The 22,361-nt window shown below is 36.5% G+C and overlaps 1 protein-coding gene across 5 annotated transcripts in view; it reads left to right on the forward strand.

Annotated features, from left to right (window-relative positions):
* Positions 1-18,813: 18,813 nt before the first annotated feature.
* Positions 18,814-22,361, forward strand: part of IRAG1 (inositol 1,4,5-triphosphate receptor associated 1) — a 61,254-nt gene continuing 57,706 nt past the window's right edge. For 4 of the 5 annotated variants that reach the window (XM_015631876.1, XM_015631863.1, XM_015631874.1 and 1 more), the window contains exon 1: positions 19,154-19,225. The gene's annotated coding sequence lies outside the window, so the exon portion shown is untranslated. The other variant, XM_015631864.2, reaches the window with a different exon arrangement.

A 22,361-nucleotide genomic window follows, 5' to 3' on the forward strand; every position in this document is an offset into this window, starting at 1 on the left:
GAACCATCTTAAGCAATTGAATATTTAAGTTTTGTTGGAAATGAATGGGATGATCACATACGGCTTCATGGTTTTGGTTTTCCTTCATTCTTCCTGCATCGTGGCAAAAGAGAAGCTTTGTTAATCACCTTGATGTCTTCAAAACATCTCAGGCCAACATTTTTCTTCCCTAAGCTTTCAGCTGAATAGGATTTACCTTGCTGATCTTGTCACCTTTTAAAAGAAAATCTTTACTTGGAACTCTGGCACAAAACCTAAATATTTAAATGAGCGCTCGTATTACTTTAGGATCATTGTCCTCTGAAGGATGAATAAACCTGAGAAGTAAAATCAATAGACTGCAGGAGCACATAATAACAGAGTTTACAAAACCCAAAACAAATACCACAATCCAGCTGATAGACAGGTCTCATCTTTCTGTTCTCAGCAGGTGTATTTTCAGACAATATGTTTGCAGTTGTTAAAAGCACTTCATGGAGTCTTTCAGTTTCATTTGAATTGAAGGCAATCTGCAGTTAAATGGGACCAGCTCTTGTTTTCACGTTGTAAACAAAGGAGATGTTTATTAGCACTTGTGTATTTCACTGTATATTTTTCACACAGTAGAATTTTCAAAGCATTTGCTGCTGTAAAACCAATCTCATTTTTAAAGAAGAATTCTAGCATTAACTGAGTTTGCTGGTGGAGGTTTAAATGCAGTGCAAAGTAAATTTCCTGTGATTTTCTCATTAGTTTTCTGAGTATCTTTTTGGTAAAATTAGCTTGCAACAAGTTTAAATGTTAAATGAATGTTCTGATTTCTCTCTGCCTTGCAAGAAAAAATTAACAATATACAATATTGTTATTGTAACAATATCCAATATAACAATAGTGCAGTTTTAATGTGTGAAGCAAAGTAATACAGTGCATTTTAGCAAACACTTTAGATTTCTAGGATAATTTTTCATTGTATGCTGAGGTATTGTTTCCCTTATCTTAAAATGAAGCTTCCACATGCATAGTGTTGTTCACAGTAAATATACCAAATCTGCTCACTGGCTTTGGATCTGTGGAGAAAACCAATATATTACCATATAAAATGGTTTGACCATTGGAAGAGTACTGTATAAGGAACAGGCGACTTTCAGATATGCTTTAGTCAGTACTCCCTTTGTGTATAGAAAAATCTTAGTCCCCTGGGGAAAGATTTACAAAGCATCAAACCAGTTTCTCGCATTTTTTGATGGAAGTCACATTTCTGAGTTAAACAGAGAGCTGACTTTGAATTGGAAAAATAGTTACCTAATTAAAAGCTGAAAATCATGATGTTAGGAAGGTTAGTTATTCTGAGCAAAATAGTCAGCTGAGGAAAATGAAATAAAGATAGATGAAACAATGAAGAATTATGTAAATCAATGATTTTGGGATGACTGGAAATATTAGAGAAACAATTCAGGACCAGAACTCTTAATCATATTTTTTTTTAGCTAAATATATGAGTGATAGTTGATGAGAAAGGCATGATTTTGAAGACATTTGGAACTGAGTTACTTAGTGCAGTGACATTGCATCCCTTAGAAGATTTTTTTATCTGTTAAACTGCTCTTTAAAAATGTGTTTAACTTCTTTGTTTGGAGATATGCACTTATTGAAGGACTATATGATGTGGTGTGGATGGTGTAAGCCAAAAATCCGGGTGTTGTAGAACTTAGGCTCCTCATTTCTGGCTCTAAACCCACGCAAACTACACATAAAGTCTCTAAAATCTTCTTTTGTGATCAGAAATGTTCAGAGATTGGTTAGGAAGGCTGAAGAGCATGTGGCAGCCACACTCAAGGGCTCACTCAGCAGTTGTCACAGGTCAGCTGCTGGAAATAATAAAGTGTGTGCTCACCCACAGCTAAACAGAAGTTGAAGCTGATTGAACAGATGTGAGGTAAAAATGCTTTGCTTAAACCTCAGTAAGGGACAGCTAATATTTCATATTCATTAACCTATAACAAGACTCATGTATGACATCTCTTTCTGTGAACCAAGGCTTTAGGAGAAATTTAAATTCTTCGAAGGATCAATTTAACTTTTTAGTAAACATGTATATAAGTAATGTTCTCATATAAGATTATGGCAGTTTAAATTTCAAACTGCTTCTCAGATGCCTTTGTCATTCAGCTGATGTAATGGCTGCTTGATTTCCTTTTTTAGTTGCTTGCTACTTCAAAGCACTTTGTTGCTCGGGTCTAAAAATTCCATTAATTTATCTGTTGCTGCCTTTTATAGTCTCAAAAGAATGTCAGCCTTGCTTTGAGAAATGCAAGTACTGCAGGGAGGTGATGAAGCAGTAACTGCTCTCCTAAAGACTCAGCTGCATGTTCAGTCCTTTCTCAGGATTGCTTTTGCAAGTGCTCAAGGCAGAGCAGCCTGTGGAAACAAAAAATGTGCCTCAGTTTCAACTGTATACAGAGCCAGAGCTGATAGCTGCTGGTTGTAGCTCTCATCCAAGTGAGGTTTAGTAGAGGAGTGTGGTGGTGATGGTAGAAGACTGGGAACTGCAGCTTGTGGTTTATAAACATTTGTGTTTTCTCCTCCTTTTTTCATGAAGTAGAAAAAAAATAGCATTTGTATCTTGAATTTACTACTCAAACCTAATTTATTGAATATAAACTTGACTCTAATACCAGAAATCAATCATCTTAGCAGTGTGGATACTACATTAAACCTCTGGGCACCACTCTTGTAGTGCCTTCTTTTTATCCATTGGTTTCTTCTGGATAACAATGCTGCCAAAATACTTTGTATTACATCAGCTGTTTAAGAGACCCTTGATAAAAGTTATCTTTCAACAAGTTTAACACATGTTCATTGATCATTGTGGCTTTCATCACTGAGTCAGACAGCTGAAATAGTTTTTACTGGCCTTTGCCTGGTCTTTGAAAGGCTGAAGAAAAGTAATCTTTCCCAGACTGAAAATCTGTGTGCCCTTATTTTTGGAATTTCAACAGCAGTTGGAAAGCTCATTAAGCGATGCTCGTCATTTTTGTACTGCAGGGGCTGCTGTGTAGATTCTGTAGTTAAAGAATTTAAATATTTTGTGCATGCTCAGCATAACCTTGTGTTACACACTCATATTTAGTATGACTTTATTAACTAATTTTTTTAACATTTCAATGCAGGCTCTATTATATGTATTAGTAGCCTCTATGAAGAGAGCTCACAGAATCACAGAATGCTTTGGGTTGGAAGGGACATTAAATATGATCTAGTCCCAGTTCCCTGCTCTGGGCAGGGATATATCCCACTAGACCATGAAACACAGATCCCCATCCAGGCTGGCCTTGAATATCAGGGATGGGGAGCCCACAATGTCTCTAGGCAACCTGCTCCAGTCCCTCATCGCCCTTATAGTAAAACATTCCTTCCTAATATGTGATCTAAATCTACCCTCATTTAGCTTAATTGAAAACAAAAATATATTGAAGTAATTTAAAAGCTGAATTAAAAGTATCCCCATTAAAGTATAAAAGGAATAATTCAGCTTATATATTTTCCTTTTTGCTAGGCCATTGTGGTCTCTTTAGATGAGACATCCCAGCCATTTCAAGTAATCCTTGTATTTACAGAGATGAAATGGTGTGAGCTATTCTGAATATGTAGCAAAAGCTGTTCTACTTCATGATTCATAATGAAAATATTCTTGCCCTTTCCAAATGCTGAAAGGGCATCCTCTGTGCAGAAGAGAATAGCAATGAATTTTGTTTCTGTTCACATGTTGTGTTTTGTCCACTTGGGCATCAGGAGGGGTGTGTGTGTGTGTGCTTTTCTCTTCTGCTGTAAGTGTGGAAAAGGTTTTCCTGTCTTGTATCTGAAGTTTCAGTACAGTAATTGGGCAGTAGAATGTGAGCTGGTAGTCATTGACCATGCAATCAAACAGGGAATAATGTTTTTGTTTTCTTGGTAAGGTAAAATATAAGGTAAATTTTGAAAAGAAAAAGACAGTAAGTGTGTGGACAGATGTGGACAGACTGCTCCAAAGCTATGCTCTGTGATTCCATAATAAAAATCAGCACTGTGCATATTTGTGTATTTCCAGGGCTCTGGTTTGTGCATATTTGAAAGCCAAATTTATTCCTATGAAAGACCTGTAGTGTTAGGCCAGTGTCTTAACCAGGCAAGATATATTTAAGGGAATACAATTTGCTTCACCTTGTGCATTTAAACCTCTATTAATTTGATAGTTAAGGCTGTGAAGGTAAGCTTGGGAAAGGAAATGAGGAACCAACCTTCTTAAAAAAGGGATTTAGTTTCTTTCTTTCCCCCTTACTTCCTGAAGGGTTTCCCCAGGGTATTTGACTGCTTAAAAGGATCATTGTGGAAGGACCAGCAAGCTTAGATAGAGACAGCAAGAACAGAAATCTCCTCTCCATTAATTGAGATGTTACATTTTAGGAAGAGAATGAGGTAGCTGTAACAGGTTTGGCTTTGGGAATTGAGGGTAAGAGTGGGGTGATACAGTGCAAGGAAACATAAAGTATTTATGTAGGTTATCAGTTCTGTTGTGCCTGTCACCTTAAAGCCTGTTTCTTAACATCTCTTCCAGACAGTGAGGTCATTGCATGGTATCTAAGGCTGAGAATTCAGTCTTAGTGATGAGTTTGAATGTAGCTACATTAAATTTTTGCACCCAAAGACCAAAATGCAAGATCCCTTGGTTTTTTTGCTTTGTACAACAGTCAGTTTGAGGTCTATTTTTGACCAAGATATGATCAAAATCAACAGTCATTCATTTGTACTTTGCTGCAGAATAGGATCGTACCTCATTTTCCCTTTCAGAGGAATGGTTTGATGCTGAAATCTTCAGACACCAACATATAGTCCAGAGCTGTTGCTCACATGACCACTGAAAAGAAGGGAATCCAAAAGCTCTTCATTGCTGAACTCATGCCTCATAATCTGATTTAGAAGAAGTTTGGCTTCTGCAGGGGGATTAGGCTGTGCAGTTGCAGAGGAGTGGAAGCCAAGGTTTTGACTTACTGTATTAGGAATCTATTAAAATGAGTGAGTGGACATGATGAGGATGGTAATGTATTGAGTGGTTTTATTGGTGCAGTGAATTTAATCCTTTTAGCCTTTATACAGAAATTACAAAGCTTGACAGGGTTATTAGTGAAGTATTAACGAAATCCACCAAACTGTGCAGATGTCTGCAAAGTATAGCATACAAAACATTAGATTTTCGAAGTTCTCAGGAAGATAGTGCTGGGAAAGAGAAGCTAAATGGGAAATGGCAAACAAAATTAAAGACTGTGTAGCTTAGAGACAGACAACATCTCACTTCACTACATCTAGCAAATTTTTGACCATGACTTCCCAAATGAGTAAGTCTGGCCTATCAAGTGGGATGATAAAAAGAGATGGATGCTAGTTCTAGTCATTTTAATTACCTGGATTTGTTCCATTGAAATGTGGTTGCCAGGATATTGTTGCCTGAGTTATATAGAAGACATGCAGATGCTATATTCTTCCTTGTACAGAGGACGAAAACGTTTTTGCAAAGTTTTCCCATTTGAACATTTCTCATGCAATTCAAAAATCCTGTTTAATAGTCGTATCTGAAGTGTTGCATTGCCTCCGCTCCTTAACGTGAACAGAGAAGTGATGTGAAGAATCCATCTTAGATGAAAGAAAAAGAGAGACCTCAGCAAGGTAAGAGACTGAATTTGAGACAGATATTTTAATTTAATTTCCAGTTTTATACTTGGACAAATCAACATGTTGAGATCAACTGAGCATACTGCTCTACCGATCTCACTTTTACAGGCTAATATGGGATTATAAAAAGTCTGACTTGAAGTAGGGTAATTCAGGCTGCTTACTCAGATGCCTTGCTTTGCAAGAGTACATAAAAACAGGGCCCCTGCTCACCACAGGCTGGAGTGTTACATGTCAGTACTAAAGCAGCATAGAGCTAATTAAGTTATTGTAATACCCAGACTGTCTTCAATATCTCACTTAAAGGTGGCTTTGCTCTACTTGTTGTAGAGCATTAAGACTGCACAGGCTAAGAGGAAGACTTTTAAAAAAGTCAGTTAATGACTTTAGAGTTTGTAGGGAAAAGAATAAGGTGGCTCCTGCAGCATAAATGTGCAGTTATCCCAGATAAAACAGCACATGGGTTCAAAAGCTAATAGGCTGTGGAAAGAACCATTTTAATTCTTCAGTTTGGTTCTTCCTTTCTTTTCTTTAAATTGCATACAGATTATTTGAATGTAGAACTAGTGTGGGTTTCTTTAATCATCTCTGAATGATCAAAAAGTGCATAAAATAAATCTTCAGGGCAGAAAATATTTTGTTTTGGGGCTATACATTTGAGTCTGATTTCAGTGATTCTAGGGTTTTTTTCCTGCCTTATAAATAATTTTCACGTTGCTGAAGGGTGTTTGGGGTATTGCTTTTGTTTCAGCTCTGGGGTTTTTTTTCCTTTCCATAAAAGTGTCATCAGCAAAACATTCCAAAATCCTATTTGTTAAAAATTTTAACTTATATGAACATATCGTGCTTCCCAATAACTTCAGGTCCTTTCCTGGGAACAATGTTTGCTTAACATTCCTCCTTTGCAGTCTTCAGTCTATCATGGATTTGCAAACAACTTTTCTTCCCCACTCCTTGCTCCTGTGGCTTGCAAGAGTTAAATTCTTTTAACAGTCAGAAGAATTGCTCTGAAGTTCCTGTGATTTGGCTAAGAAGTAACATCTATTAGCTTTGCTGACAGCACGGGTGACAGATTTCAGTTTCCTGTCTGATTACAATTAAGTTTTACTGAGTGTTTTGTCCACCCACTTTTAAGAAGTTGTTTAGCAGAAAAATACATTTTAAAGAGGTACTTGTTTTTGCCACATCCTAATTAACTTATAAGAACAGTGTTCCTGATAAAGTATTAGAACATGTCCTCATAAGAACACAGCATGTCGAGTGCTGTGGACTATAGGTTAGTCTAGATAAGTAGAAGGGCAGAACATGAAAACTGTAAGTAAAATCTTGTAATTTTTATTTCTTTGCAGTTGGGTAGAGTCCCAGTCACTCATGATAAAATTAAATTTACCCATAATAACATATTTCACCAACATGTCCAAGTTGTTACAAGTGTCCAAGTATGTTACAAATTAAGGTATACAAAAAGGTAGGGCAATTTTACCACACTGAGAAGGGACACAAGGTGGTCTGTGGTAAGCACAGCGACTATAGAACTATATTTTGTACAGAGGTATCATTAGATTTCTGACTGAAGTGTCAAAAACTGGATAGCAAAATATCAGGTAACTGTTAAGTCACTCTTAGAAAGCAAATAATCCTAACCTTTATTCGAGTAAATCCTGGAACTTTTCAAATAGTGCTTCTATTTTATTAAATTCTCTTGTTTACATGGCACTGATCTGGTAAGGAAATAATTTTGCTTTTCTATAGTGCAAGCATAGTTTGGTTTTAATTATGCTGAAATATACGTCTTTTTTCCTTCTTGGCCTGAGAAATCATCTGGAATTCCCTATATGTTTAAACAAACAATAGATAGTTGGACGAGGTGCCTCACAACTTAATGCTTATAAGGCTTTAAACATAACTCTGCTCTCAAATTGTTCCATAAATGTGATCACACTCTTCTTGCTCAGGCTTTGTTGGGCTCCTGAGCCCACAGGGCTTGCATGCAGTCAGCTTCCAAGGATTTTGGTATGCACTGACAGGCTTTCCTCCTTTGGCTCTGACATTTTTCCTCTGCTGCTGCTTCACAGTAGTAGCAATCTAAATCCCAGCTGTTTTGGAAACATCCTAAATGTTTGGGGGTTTGTCTTGTTTGAGGACAACTAACTGACTAAGAGATTCCTCACAATACTCCATAGATTTTTTGTCTTAAGGCTACAGTTCAAGTCTTCCAGAAATGATTGACTACAAGAAACTATAGTTTTCAGGGAGTCTTAAAACAACATGAACTTGATTTAACGGCATGAAAAATACCCATTTTCAACAAAAACAACAACAAAATCTTCCTTCCTTTATGTCTTATCTGTCTGAAACAATCTGTGGGCTGAAAGAAGTTCATGAATCTGTCATTTTTGTTTTCTAAACCAGAGCATTCATCCAGCTTGGTAAAATTCATCCTGACTAGGTGTTTGCTCCTCACCTTGCCTATTTCTTACTGTTTTCCTTTTCCAGTTTTGTGAAGATTATGCCAGTCTCATCTTTGTTTCTGTGGACTCTGTCATGACTCATGACTTCTTCCCAAGAGACTTCATCTCCTTTTTTTTCTTTTGTTTAAGGATGACTCCCAAACACCATCCCTAAGAAGGCTAATATTAGCAGCTCTTGCTAACTCTGGCCAATATCCTTAATACTCTATTTTTATAGTCAGAGCAGTAGAGAAATTTCAGCCTTTTCCATTGTTCCTAGCTTGCCGAATATATCTACTTCATTAGCAGAAAAAAACCTCCCTTGTTCTATGGATCCAGCAATTTTCCAAGTGATACTATTGTACAAACTCTTAATATGTAGATATACGTCTAACAATTCCCAAAATTATTATCTATTCCATTTACTTCCCCTTAATTTGCATGTGTACACATGGTTTGTGGTGAAAAATATAACAACAGTTGGATTCCTGTTGGTAAGATGGCTTAATCTTGATTTAGTGCCACAAGTCAAAGGAATGCTGATAGAATTTGACATGTAAAATTCAAATCTGTATGGTGACTTTTGCACAGTTTTTCTTGCCCCCTCCTGATGTCAGGTCATTTAACTGTTTAATCACTAAACCGCTTGTGTAAGCAACTGTTTGTTACTTCTTTATTTGATGGGGAGCTTCCTTCTTAAATTTTCTTAGATTTATAAAGCTTTATCTGCATCCTTATCAAAGGAAAAGGATGAAGTTATTCTGATCATTGACTTAGTTACATCTATTTACTGATTTCTTTAGCTTGTAAATTGTATGGCATTTGCATATGCTTATTTAAGATTTGACTGTCTAAATTTTTAAGACAACAAGCTGATTATAGGAGATTTTGCATCTTAACTTTTTGTAATTGCCTGATATCAAATAGTTGTGCATATTTTCTACTCTCCAGCTGAAATAGCTTTTCTGTATTTAGTTGTCCTATTGACTGAATCACTCCAAATTCATGCTGATCTTTCCCAGTTATTTGCTTTTTACTGAAGGTTTTCAGAGCTTTGCTTCTGTTGGATAGAAACTCAGTCACTGCAAGAAACCATGTGTGAAAAGAGAAAACTAAATTAAAGGGTCATTTAAAATGTATTTTGGGTTACAAACTGTCCAAATAGAAATATATTTGAATATATCAGGAAAAACGTATTTGCCAGACACAACATTCCATATTTCTTTTGCAAAGAAAGTAAAACAGGGATAACTGTATAAACAAATACCAAGAAACATTTTGATGTGATCAGGCTTTTAACACATCAAGATAAGAATGATAAGAAGATACAGTGATCTAGAATAGTTTCAAGGGTACAAGGCTCAGGAGCCCTGCTCAATTTTAGAGATTAAAACTCAAAAAAGAAACAATTAAGTGTAAGAAATGTAAAGGATGTGTCTTTGAATAAAACAGAATGAGCATAGTATTTTGGGGTGTTTTTAGGAGACATCAAAGTAGGATAGAAAGCAAGTTTTAAAAAGTGTATCAGAAAGTATTACTTTCTGTGCATTTCCCCAAAGAGGGGTCAAATGCCAGAGTGAATGAGCAGAACTTTGATTTCAATATGCTGGTTGAGCAGTTTTTTCTTGAGGCTCTCTGGACCACAATTTAAAAAAGAATAATTGCTTTTACTCAAAATTGCAACTGCATTATTTTCCAAGAGGACTAAGAATTCCCAGGAAGGGATTGTTACCTTGGTGGCTATTTTTAACAAAAAAATCAGCAGGTTCCCCTCAAAGAACGATGCAATTGCACTGTACCCTAGCCAGGCTTCAGAGGGAAAGGAAACCAGAAACCAGAAGTCATAAGATTTGTTTGATTTTATTTGATTTTGAACAGGATGCAGGCAGCTAGGAAACGTACATGGCTTTTGTAAAAAGTAAAAGTAGAGACAGCACCTAAACCACTGTCAAGTCATGTGATTGACTCAGAAACAGTGGAATCATTTTCAGGGAAAAGGAATGCTGACAGTCATTTTTCCTAGCTGAAGCAATCCCCTGCAAATGCAACCAATGCTTTCAGTCAAGAAAGCATGATGAAGCAATACTGAATAGTTTTTTTCCTTCCCCTGGTAAAAGCTGAGCATTTTGTTCTAGGGTAAAAATCAATCTGGGAAAATCTCCTTCACTGTTGTGTCCATCACTGTGAAGGAATGGAGCATGTGTTTTTGTCTATGCTCTGTTTACATTCCTTACAGTTCACTGCTCAGGGGTTCTTATGCTTGTGTGTGAATCCCATTCAGGGTGGAAGGAAGCAGCTTTAGATGCTGAGCTGCTGCCAGCAGCTCTCATCCTCCTGACAAAAGCCCAGAAGTTCTGATGAATACCTGGGGGATAGAAGGTAAAAAGCGAAGAGACTTTCAACTTTCACGTTTGATCTCTGATACAAAAGTAGAACAGCTGTTTCCACTCTATTCCAACCCCACTGGGGGTAGAAAGAGAGAAAGTGAACTCCCTGTCATCCTGGGACCTGCAGGAGTGCTGGGCATCTGTTAACTTTGGTATCTTCCTGTACAACAACCAGGCACAGCGGGATACTATGGCACTCTGAGATGCAGCAGTTATAAATCATACTGGCAATTTCTTTTCTTGCTAAACTACACTACAGTGGCAGCATCAGAATATAGAGTGACTGGATTCAGGGTCAATGAATATGCTTAACCTTTAGTTAAACTCTCTCAGTTCCAGGAACCTCATAGAACTCAGAGTTACTGGATTCTCACATATTCTTTATGTCTAAATAATATCTGAATTGTTTTAGTATTGTCCTCGATGGTCTTGGGTTTTTTTTTCTGTTATGGGCTAGTAGATGAATGAAAGGCCTGAAACTGTCGTGGATGAAGATTCTGTGCTTTAAATGAAGCAAACACTATCTCAAAAAGCAGAATCACTTGCTCTGGTGATAACAGCACAGAACCAATGAGTATTTTATTATTTCATTCCTTGTTGCAGTATGACTTGATTCATCTTGGAATATACATTTCCTATTAACGGCACGTCAGTCTCATTTTGAGGCAATTCAGTATATCACAAGGTGACATTGATTTTTATAATAATATATAGATGTATATGTATAGATACATGTAGGTTATGATATCTACTTATGAGAACTTTTAGTGTTAAATTTCTTTGCATAAGATTCCTGTTAAGCTTAACATTTCCTTTAAAAAAACAGATAAATATTTACTTTTTAAATTCTATGAATAAGTCTATGAAAAATAGAAAATATTGCTTATAATTAAAACAAACAAAAAATTCACTAATTTTGCTGGCATTTTTGAACAAAACACTTACGTCTTTTAGAGCTAGGACATTCACCTTGAGGAGGATCTCAGGAAGAGAACATACAGAAAAATAGGTCACTGGCTTCTCATTAATAAACACCCACCAGGAAAATATGATCAGACTGAAGTACAGGAACAAATGTAGAGAGGAGGTTTTAGGCTTTAGATATGAGATGAAAAAGACACAATATAATTCAGAAGTGAGGATGGAAAGGGGAGTGTAGAAGGAGCAGGTAGAGAAAATGCAATTTTAGAGTCTCATGCTGATAATGCTGTATCTTTCCAACAAATCATAAAACTGTATTTTAGGCACTTCTGGAGGCATGGCAGAAATGCAGTGTGCTTTAAGAGTTGTCTGGCAAAAATTCCCACTGCAATGCACCCTGTTAAACATTGGCAAAGAATGAAGCACCAACAGACACTTCTATGTGAAGCTGCAAAAATGTAAAATAAATGAATCTATTAATCCCAGCTTTACAAAGGTTCAAGGCAGACAAACATTTAGCTGTGTGCATATGGTGATACTGACTATGCATAATCAATTCCTGTTGTTTTATGAAACTGCAAACATGTGCTTAGTAAAAGTGTGTTATTTGAGACTGTTATAAAAATGAAAAGTTGGATACTTCCAAAGAGACAAGGAAAAATTATGGTTGCAGTCCTAAATTCTATTTCTTTTCTGTAAAATATCAAGTAACTTCTTTAAAATTTTCTAGAAATGTTCTTATATATGTAGTGTAGACATAACAAATTTGGCCCCTCTCCTTTTTTTTGGGAAACAGTTGAAACATGCTGGCTGAAAAACAAGACTTTGAACCCAGTCATTTTGACCCAAATGATCACACTTGTGTCATATCTCAAATATCTGAAACTGCAAAGGTTCAGTGTTACAATGGAAAATGACAGACAACTTCATCTATAGATATTCCTACTGATACTATTTTTCCTCCTTTTTAAAATGCACTACGTTAATATTGTCTAAGGAAAAGTACAAAGACACAAACCATGCAATGAATCCTGTAACAGTCGGGCATCAGCAGTAATCCAGTCAACAAAAACACATGTTAAAGCTTTTCTCTAAAATTCTACTGGTAAAGGTGGAATAAGTTTTCTATCCATATCTTGGAATACTTTAGAACAAAATCAGTCTCTGACCAGGTGTCTTAGGTTGTTGCAATGCAAGGTGTAACCAAAAGTATGTATTCTATTACCAGCTGTTAAAACCAGGTGGGGCAGAGTTCTTTATCTCCTCCACAACCCATCCTCCCTCCAGGGGGATCTCTTCTGTCATTGGGCCATTGAGTCTCACTGCAGGACTGATAAAATTACATCATCCCGTTGGGAAATGCTCCACCCAGGGGAGCAGCCAAGCATTCCTGCCTGGATATAATCTGAAACCTGGAACACCACAGTCAGCCTTTTCCCACTGGATTCCCAGGGGAAGACAGGACCCATCTACATCACCACTGGACCTTCAGAGGAAAACTACACCCTTCTACAGGATCATTGCTTCAACAGAACCACATCTGTCACTCCAGGACTGCAGCCACCATTTAATCAGACTGCTACCAACACCGTGACCAACAGGGTGTCAGGTTGTATCCTGACTCTGTCAGTATTTTTTGTACTACTGATTTTTATTTAAATTTTCCTACGGTGTTTTGGTTAGGTTTTTTTTATTTATTTATACATACTATTAAAGAACTGATATTCGTACTCCCATGTCTTTGCCTGAGAGCCCCTTAATTTCAAAATGGTAATAATTTGGAGAGAGGGGGTTTACATTTTCCATTTCAAGGGAGGCTCCTGCCTTCCTTAGACACCTGTCTTTCAAACCAAGACACCAGGATTTATACTTATATTTACTTTTTGCTGTAGGAATAGAAGTAATTTACACTGTATGTAATAAAATCTTCCCAAATTGCCTCCTCAGAAGTTTATTATTACCATGTGGTAAATGTAAACTTCAGCCTGCAAATACTTCTTAAGATCTGGGGCTGCTAATTGAGTCTGCAAACATTCTGAGGTATGCTGGTATCAAGTTTCACGTGAGAGTAGCAATTTTTATGGTAAATTCAGCAAGAGAATGTAATTTTAAATCCTTAAAAATGTCTGTCTTGCATCCTTTCCCTGCAAATCTTGAAGAGTCTTCTTGCAATATTTTAATTTCTCTTACACTAGACTGGAATATGGCAGGAAGTCCAAATTCAGTTTGAATTCTTAATTCAGGAAGAAGTATAACATTTACTAGTTTGGCATAGATTGATGTGCAGTACCAGTCTCTTTCACTTGTACTTCAGATTACCAGAGTGTGTTAATATATGTTTCCATGTGGAAGGAGAAGGCTGTAATCCTTTGGAATTCTCCTAATACTTCATTTCTGTCGAATTTCCCACAATCAAGGGAGGTGCGTCTTAATCATAGTAATTATTAACCTCTTCAGCTTTCCTAAAAGATCCCCAGAAAAGTAATTTTAAAACTTAATCCCTCCTCTTTTTTGTGGAATCCTTCTATTGTAGATCACATTTTAATCCCTCACCCCCACCACCCACAAAATCAAAACAGAAAATGAGCTCTGATGGAGAAGTTCTATTGATGATTATTTCCCTAATGGCTATGGCTGTGTCAAATCTTCTGTAAGATCTCCTTTGATTGATAAACTTTACTCTTTTTTTAATTACACCCCCCCCCTCCAAAAAAAAATCAGAAACTAGCAGTGCTTTTCTTTGTTTCTGTTTTTGTTTTTTTTTCAACTGTATCATCTTCCTGAGAGATTTTTCCCTACAGCACAGGACAATCACGTAACAGCGTATTTAATGTATTGCTTGTAGGCATGCTAAGGTTTCAATTGCTATTAAGAGAAATTAAAGCTCCACCTCAAAAAACAGTTAATTAGACTAAGTGAAATGCATCCATGACCTTGGAAGACTCTATGTGTGCTAAAAAATATTTGTTATATTTAGCTTCTTGGCAGGCTAGATTTTAAGGGCATGGAAACAGAGTAACTTCCTTGCCCACAAAGGTTTTAATTTCTGATACTGTTTTGCTTTCTGGTAAGTTATTATAAACATCCTAATTTGGTGCTTTATTGGAACTCCATTTTTAAAACCACTTTCTTAAAGGGAGGAGGGGAAAAAGAAAAAAAAGTCAACATGAATATGGGAAAATAAAATAAAATGATTGCTGTAAATGTTTTGAGTAACATTTGTCCAGAAGGACTTGGGCATTGAAACTGTGTTTGTCAGTTTGGATCATTTTATTGATCATCTGGCAATGAAAGCTGGAAAACAGATTGACATTTTGGTTCTTGCCCCCTGCCTGTTTCTCATATAGAGATTATTAGCTGGCTATTTTGGGACTGAGAAAAATATTAGCTTTTTATAAATAAAAAGACTCGTTGAGGCTTGAGGAAGGGTTTTGCAGGCACTTTGAGCCCTTGTCCCTAAAGTCTAAAATCTTTCCATGTGACATGGGTTGGTTTACAGGATCATCTGTACCTCAATCATGACATCAAAGCAAACTTGGTTTCCATTGCTGTCCATAGAGGTGTTTTCTTTAAGATGACTGGGCTCTAGCAAGCCTCTCCTTACCTCCTTCTGCAGGCTCTGCAATTGCATATTCTTCTAATTTAGCCTTTCTGATTTATGTGAAGAGCTTCTCTTTTGCTGGGGAAAATTGGAAGCAATTTCCCTGCCTTTCAGAAGACTCATCTAGATAAGGTGCTGCATAAACATTATTAAAAGTTAATAAAGTTTGTTACATTTTGCATAAATGATCTAGTGTAGCTGACTGGCAAAGTGATATTGAGTAATTCCACTCTTTTGAACAGCACACATTTTAGTTCTATTTTTCTGAGTTGCATTCGGGATTTAATATTCAGCAGAATGAGTCCCAGATGGGAAAATTTTATTGCATGCTTTTGCCTTGGATTTTTTTTTTTTGTTTGTTTGTTTCATACATTAACTTTGCAGAATTGTTCTTATTTTGGTTCTTTTTCTCCTATCTGGATGAAGCTGGCAGATAATAATTGCATACATAAATAAGATTTGCATAATGGGTGCCATCAGATGAGAGGAGGTGATTTCAGTTTTGTTTGTACTATGATGGTAGCAACATAGAAGCCAGAAAAGTCATTGAAAACACAAATCTGATGCAGGACTAAATATTTAAATTTGGAAAAAATGTTCTGTGCAAGAAAACAAAGGGACACAGCAAAAATTTGGTATAAACTTTAACTCAGCTAATTTTCCATACAATTGACAAAAAATCTAGCGGTGATGATTCAATAAAGAAAACTGTCAATGCATGTTGTTATTTGTGAGGTGGATCTGAGATGGACAGAGACGTGTTGTAAGTGTGATGCAAGTGAAGTTTTAACTGATGAAAACTACTTTGAGATGCTTTTAAATTGGAGCATGAAAAATTGTGTTCTAGAACTCCAGTTTTAAGTGCAAATGTTATCACTTCTACCTCAAATTTTTATCCTCTCTGATGATTAATCTTTTTACTTTAGTCACTGGATAAAAAATAGAGCATGTAATCGTGACTTGCCATTATGGATGGCTATTACATATGTGCAGGAAGGATCATAAATAACATTTTAATGCAAAGTATCTAAGTCCTGAAGCATAAAATCTTCAAAAATAACAGTAATAATAATAATAAAGCAAGTCTTAAAAAATATGAGAATTGTCAAAAGCTCAAATGAATATACCTGTGACTATTTCTACACAAGTATGCCATTTGAGTTAAAGTTTTTATCTTCCAGGCTGACCAATTAAAGCCAAAACTAGAAAAAAATCCAAAGATCATGACAAGATCACATTTCTGCTATTCCTAGACAAAGCTTGTGCTTGAAAATGGTTGTGCTCCAAAAATGAAGTCCCTGTAAGGATCTTGCCTCTCTGCTTCAGCCTGAGAGGCAGAACTCTCCATTGCTTCAGTATGACAAGAATTTTAGTGTTTGTGTTTTGTGCTGGTTTTCACCTCCATAAAGGTACAAATAAAAAACTTAGAGCTTGAGGAGCCCAACCCAGGAAACTTAACATTGCTGTGTTAAATTTGCTGCTCCTGCACTGCTGCTTTCATAGGTCACAGAGCTGTGAAAATCAGGGAAATGGGAAGTTAACTGGTGTGGGATGGGGGCACACACATCCCATAACCACCAAGCCATATGTAACTGCAGAGAGCTGCATCTAGCTACTCTGAAATACTTCAGAATACTTACAAAAAATAATTTCATGCTCTCCCAGGGGTATACAATACTGGAATACTGGCAACATAAATATGTTGTGTTATGGGGGAGTGGCCAAGCCATCTGTATTAGAATGTTTTTAACAAAACAAATATCACCAGATCTTAAAAAAAAACAAAGCAAACAAATTACTTTTTTTATCTGGTACACATTTACTATGCCTTCTTTATAGAATTTTAACAATCTAGTTGAAATAATTAAATTTTAGCTGCTAATGTTTCCTCATTCAATAATTTAAATTTTAGCTAGCAGCTTTCCTCTCTGTTTGGCCTGAAAATGTTCACATTAAACAAATCTCTGGGCAAAGGATCTGCTAAAGCCATAGAGTAGAATATACAAAGCAGTTTCAAGAGCCGAAGATTGATGGAAGCTTTGTTTTCCTCCTCTTGTGAGTACCTCCAGGTACCTTCTGTTCTCCCTAAATCCTGCCTGGACAGCAGGAGTCATGTTTGTTTGATGCAAGTGGAGGGGCCAAACAAAATAAGACTGAACCTTGCCACCACAGGTTTTCCCCATAGCAGGTGCAGTAGCTTAAATCTTCTTTACGAGCACTGGTTTCACTAACTCTCTGGGAACTTGAAAATATTGTGAGGCCTCAATTACTTTAAGAAATTTGGGCTAAATTTGGCCAGCAGTGGTTGCAGGATGCTAGACCAATGAACAAGCACAACTTCAGTGAAAAGTTTTATTTCCCAGAGGACAGTAATGCTGAAAGACAGTAAACAACTTGTTCTTGACCAAACTGGGTTCAAAGTAGTTGTTGCTCTAAAAAGGGATGAAAACAGATTTAACAGAACCACAACTTCTGTTGTCGACAAATGAAGCATTTGACACTTGTGGCCTAGAAATTTTAAGGTAACAAAACTGAAAAATTATGAATGACACATGCTAAAAAAAATTCTGTAGCTGCTGATAGCTAGATGGGAGACTGAAACCAGGTTGAGTCATAAGAGGCTACTTCAGAACTTGAGTTTGTGGGTAATGAAGTAGTAATTCAAAAAGATGAAAGGAGGTGTCTTAAAATGCCTTGTCAGAGTCAGTAATGGTGTCAAGGACTAGACCTCAATACCTGAAAAGGTATTGGGAAAACCTAGCTACTCCTTTTATGTGGGGAAAAAGCTTAAGCACTGACCTTAGAGAAGTTGTTCAGTCTTTTTTCACTATGTTGATTATATGTATTATTGAATGTCTTAAGTGTAGAATAATAGACTTTCTAATGGCAGCTGAAACGTGATGTGACACAAAGCAGGTGCTCAGCTTCTTATTTTCCGTGCTCTGTTGCCATCAACTCATCTTTGCCCATTTTTACAAGCCATGCACCAGTCCCTGATGGTGTTTTCCAAGTCAAATCATCAAATCCTTACTTTCCTTTGTCTGATTTGTTTCTGCATTACTGATCTAATCAGCCACTGTCAAAAGGCAGTTAATTTAGTATCATTTTTTGCTTTCTCTTAAAACAGCCCTAATATATCCCCTGAAAAACTTACTATCTAATAATTTTACATGCAATCTGCTGTCCTTTTTCTTTTTTTTTTACTCATCCTCTTTTCTCTTGTCTTTACTTCAATTGTGAAAGGATTTTTGGACTGGGTTTGGCTTTCTTACATTTAATAACTTCCCAGCACCTGGCATTAGAGAACTCTTAGATAGGATCTGTGATGTTATTGTAATACTCATATGTAAATAGTCTAAAGTAGCTAAAGGGCTGAAGTAAAATCTGTTCATTTTAGAGCTGAGAGCTCTGAATCACACACATGTGATTGCTCTGTAGGTACCTGAATGTACTGTGGTAAAGGTTTTGGGTTTCTTTTCCCTCCCCAAGCCTCATTTGTGGCTACATTCTCTCATGGGATACAAGCAAATTCTGTGGATTTCATTGGGAATTATTCCTACTCTGCAAGTGGAGAGCAGAGCCCATGACTGGACTGAAGCCAGCGTTCTTTAAAAGTTCACATGCCTTCTATTTGCTCTCTAATTTAGACTCCTTCTGACCAAACAAAGGGAGGGGGAGAGGAATGAAAAATAGTAGCATCTGTGTCAGTAAAAAATTCTAAGGGTTAAAATAACATGATGTAAACTGTTTCATCTGTTCTTCCTACTTGCCCATTTTAATCAGAAATGAGTAAGTAGAGCTTATATGCACTGAACTTGAAGAATGCTAATGGGATGTCTGCATCATGTTGTACCCAGAGTACTTATGCCAGAATAGGAGAGCCTTTAATTCTGTAATTCTCTGAGACAAGAAAAGCTTTCTGAAGAGTTACTTTAAATTTAAACACTCATTCTAATGTTAGGCAGCCTGTTGGATCTCTGAGTTAAAAATTGCTTCAGCTTTAGTTACTACAGCCAGATGTAACATTGACCTTAAATGGTAAAAGCTCCCAAGAGTGAAAGAGAGGCTGGCCCGAGGGGAAAGAGAGGAATAACTGAAGTTTTAGGTAAGTAATCTCTATAACCAGGAATTAGCTCTTTTTCAGCCGTGAAACAGAACGGAACCATTTTTCCTCCTTAAAGGTACAGTACCTTGTTCTTGTGATACCGTGGAGCTGGTTCTCTACCTCTTCTCCCCCACCCTCTTCAAATTCTACCTCTTTGTCAGATTTTAGCTGCTTAAAAACTGGGTGTAGTCAATGCAACCTCGTACTGCTTACAAATGGTTTGGGACTATACAAGAATGGAAAAGAAAAAGCTGTGTTAATTATACTGAGACTTGATTAATAAAGGTATGTAGTCAGTAATTCAAAGCAACCTGATTCACAGATACTGTCATCTGTATTGTGCTGACCAAGAGAGGGTCTTAGGAGCAATACATGTTATAGAGAAACAGATAAATCTCAGATTGACAGATTTCTCTTTTTCTTTTTTTTTCTTTTTTTAATTGTATGACTTTCCCTTCCTCATGCTTTTAACAGTGCTGGACTGGTTCATGTTGGTGGATTACCTGGTCTGGAACTTATCTTTTAAAAAGGCATTTCCAGACCCATTTCTTTATACAGTCTGTGTTTTAGTCCTGTTAGATGTGAATTAATACCACGAAGATGTGTTTAATTGAAATGTTGTACAGAGAAAAACAAATATCTTCAAGTGTTAAAGCATGTTTCCTTTAGTACAGAAAAATCTCATTATTTTCTTTCCTGATATTTTGGTTTTAAGTTTTATCTGTGTTTTTTGGTAGGTACCCTGCACTAAAGTGTATTTAATTTCCTTGACAAACTAAAACACAATTTTGTCTTACTAATGTGTATGTTAAGGTCTTCTTTTGCTCCAGACAGCAGAATGTAAACAACATGAAAGAATGAGGTCAGTGCAAGGAAGTGATAGCTGAAATTGAAGACTTAGGTTGCTGTTACTAACAACTTGTGTTAGTGAGATGATCTGCATAGCATGGCTTCACCTGGTGAAAAATTCTCTGCAATCAGTGGTGAATTTCCATCTCTGCAGTGATTAGAGCATAGTTTTTAGTTTCTGCCATGCAGAGATTGAGTGAATTGGGAGTTCTGAGTGTAGACAGTGTTCTTGTGAGTGCTGACAGTTACTGCATTTATATTTCATATGGTAGGTGTTTGTGTAAACTTTAGTGTAAGTTTTCTTCATTCAGTTTCAAGAGACGTGATAAATGAATCTTACTTGTTAAAGCATTTCAGATCTTGTTGCAAAACTTGTAATAGTTTTACTTTTGTTTTTCTCTGGAGTATCATTAGTGAACAGCATAGTACTCTTAGGTTAGATTTCTAAATGTGACCTTCATGTTTTTAATCAACAAGAAGTTCCCAAATCAACAATTATACCACACTTGGAGCTTAATAATTTAATGATACAACTCACAGAAATCTAAGTTTATTAGAAGAGTGGGAATTAAGACTCAGTCCAATATATGAAATGCTGAATACCGAGGCTCCTCACTTATGTAATGTTCTTGTATTTCTAGCCTCCAAAGACCCCCTGTTCTGGTTTGTTGGTCTTGCATGTATCACTTTGCTTGTGATATTTTATGCAACCCTTCAACTTGTGCAAGGATGTATAACTTTGTGTGGTATTCTAGAATGTGTTTAAATTTCCATGACTTATTTTTAACAATGTGTAAGTGTTGGGATAACTAATCTGTGTCTGAGTCCTCCAATACTGAACCAAATATATATTTCTAATAAATGTTTTAGCACTTCAACAGCTACTATTATTATTTCACACAATTCTTTTTTATTTTGTAACTTAGAATATATAATGAACTACTTATGTGTAAATTTATCTTCAGTAAAGGTATTATGATGACAAAAGTATAATTTAATACAGAAAGTACAAGTTACTTATTTTTGCATGGTGAATATTGTTAGCATCAGCACTGATAAGGGCCTAGGATTTTCATTGTATTTAACTTTTCAAAACCTATCTACTTCACATTCTTCTGGATTAAGTTCTAAATTGTCTGTGAGCATGAAACCTGTATACCTCCCTACTGCCTATCTTTTTATATGTCAGGGTCAGTTTTAATCAGTATAGTCCTATTTATCTGGGACCAAAACATTGGAAATTAAGAATTATTTAGCAGCCAAATTCATAACTCCAATGTTTAGCCCCAGCTGCTTCCATCTTACTTTCAATCAGTCTGCTTCCTGACAGCTTTTAAGGATAATTTGGTGTCAAATAACTTAAAAAAGTTAGTTAGGACAGAGTATGGGCAGTGAGGTACAGGGAGTTGGACCTGGGAGGGACATACGTGAGAGCTTCTCCTTTCATGGGTCGTGTATGTTCCTCACATGGAGTTCTCCTTCCTCCTCTGCTGTTCTTAGAGAAGTGTGTAAGTCCAGGAAAAAGGAGGATGAAATGGCTTGTGAGTGGAAGGGGAAAGAAGATCTTTGCTGTTTCAAGGTTTGTGGGCTATTTAAAGATCTGGGGGATTTGTGGGCAGAAATACATCTTTTTGCTGTCCTAACTTGCAGCCTTCCTATAAACTAAGTAGAAGAATTTCCTTGTGATGTGCTCTGCGTCTGTGCTTCCTTTGGAAAGTGGGTCAAAGAGATGTTTTGGATCTCAGTATCACTGACAGAAAGGAAATCTGAGTGGGTGATGGATCTCTGTAAGCTTCTAAACTAGTGACTCAAGACATGAATTGCTGCTTATGTACATGTGTAGAGCTGCTGTGGAAAGCGCTTAAGACTGTGACTGTTACGATAGTGCTTCGAAATAATAACTCACTTTCCCTTCCTGGAAAGTAGGTCCTAAGGATTCTGAAAAGGAGAGAGGGATTTGTTATTTAGAGCAAATGGACTTGTAATCTCAGGTCTTGATGAAGAGCTTCAGATCTAATAGCATCCCTGGATTTAATCCTCTAATCTAAGCAGGTAGATGTAATGGGTTTTTGCTTTATATTTCTGTTCCTTTAGGTTAATTTCAGTGTGTCTATCGTTAATTTCACAATCTCAAAAAGCAAATCGAGAATTATATTTTACTTAGGAATTTCCAAATTTATTAAATATCTAAAAGACTGAAACAAAACCAACAGCAAAGGCCACACACCTCCTTCTCATAGCTGAAATCAAGAATGCTAGATTTCTAAAGTGCTAGAACTTTCATCTATCCTTAAAATATGCAAAACACAAAATCTTTAGGTATCACAAATAATCAGGGACCTATAGTATTGTAGACATCTGTA

The sequence above is a fragment of the Parus major genome, chromosome 5 (assembly GCF_001522545.3).
Source record: "Parus major isolate Abel chromosome 5, Parus_major1.1, whole genome shotgun sequence".
Lineage (NCBI taxonomy): Eukaryota > Metazoa > Chordata > Aves > Passeriformes > Paridae > Parus > Parus major.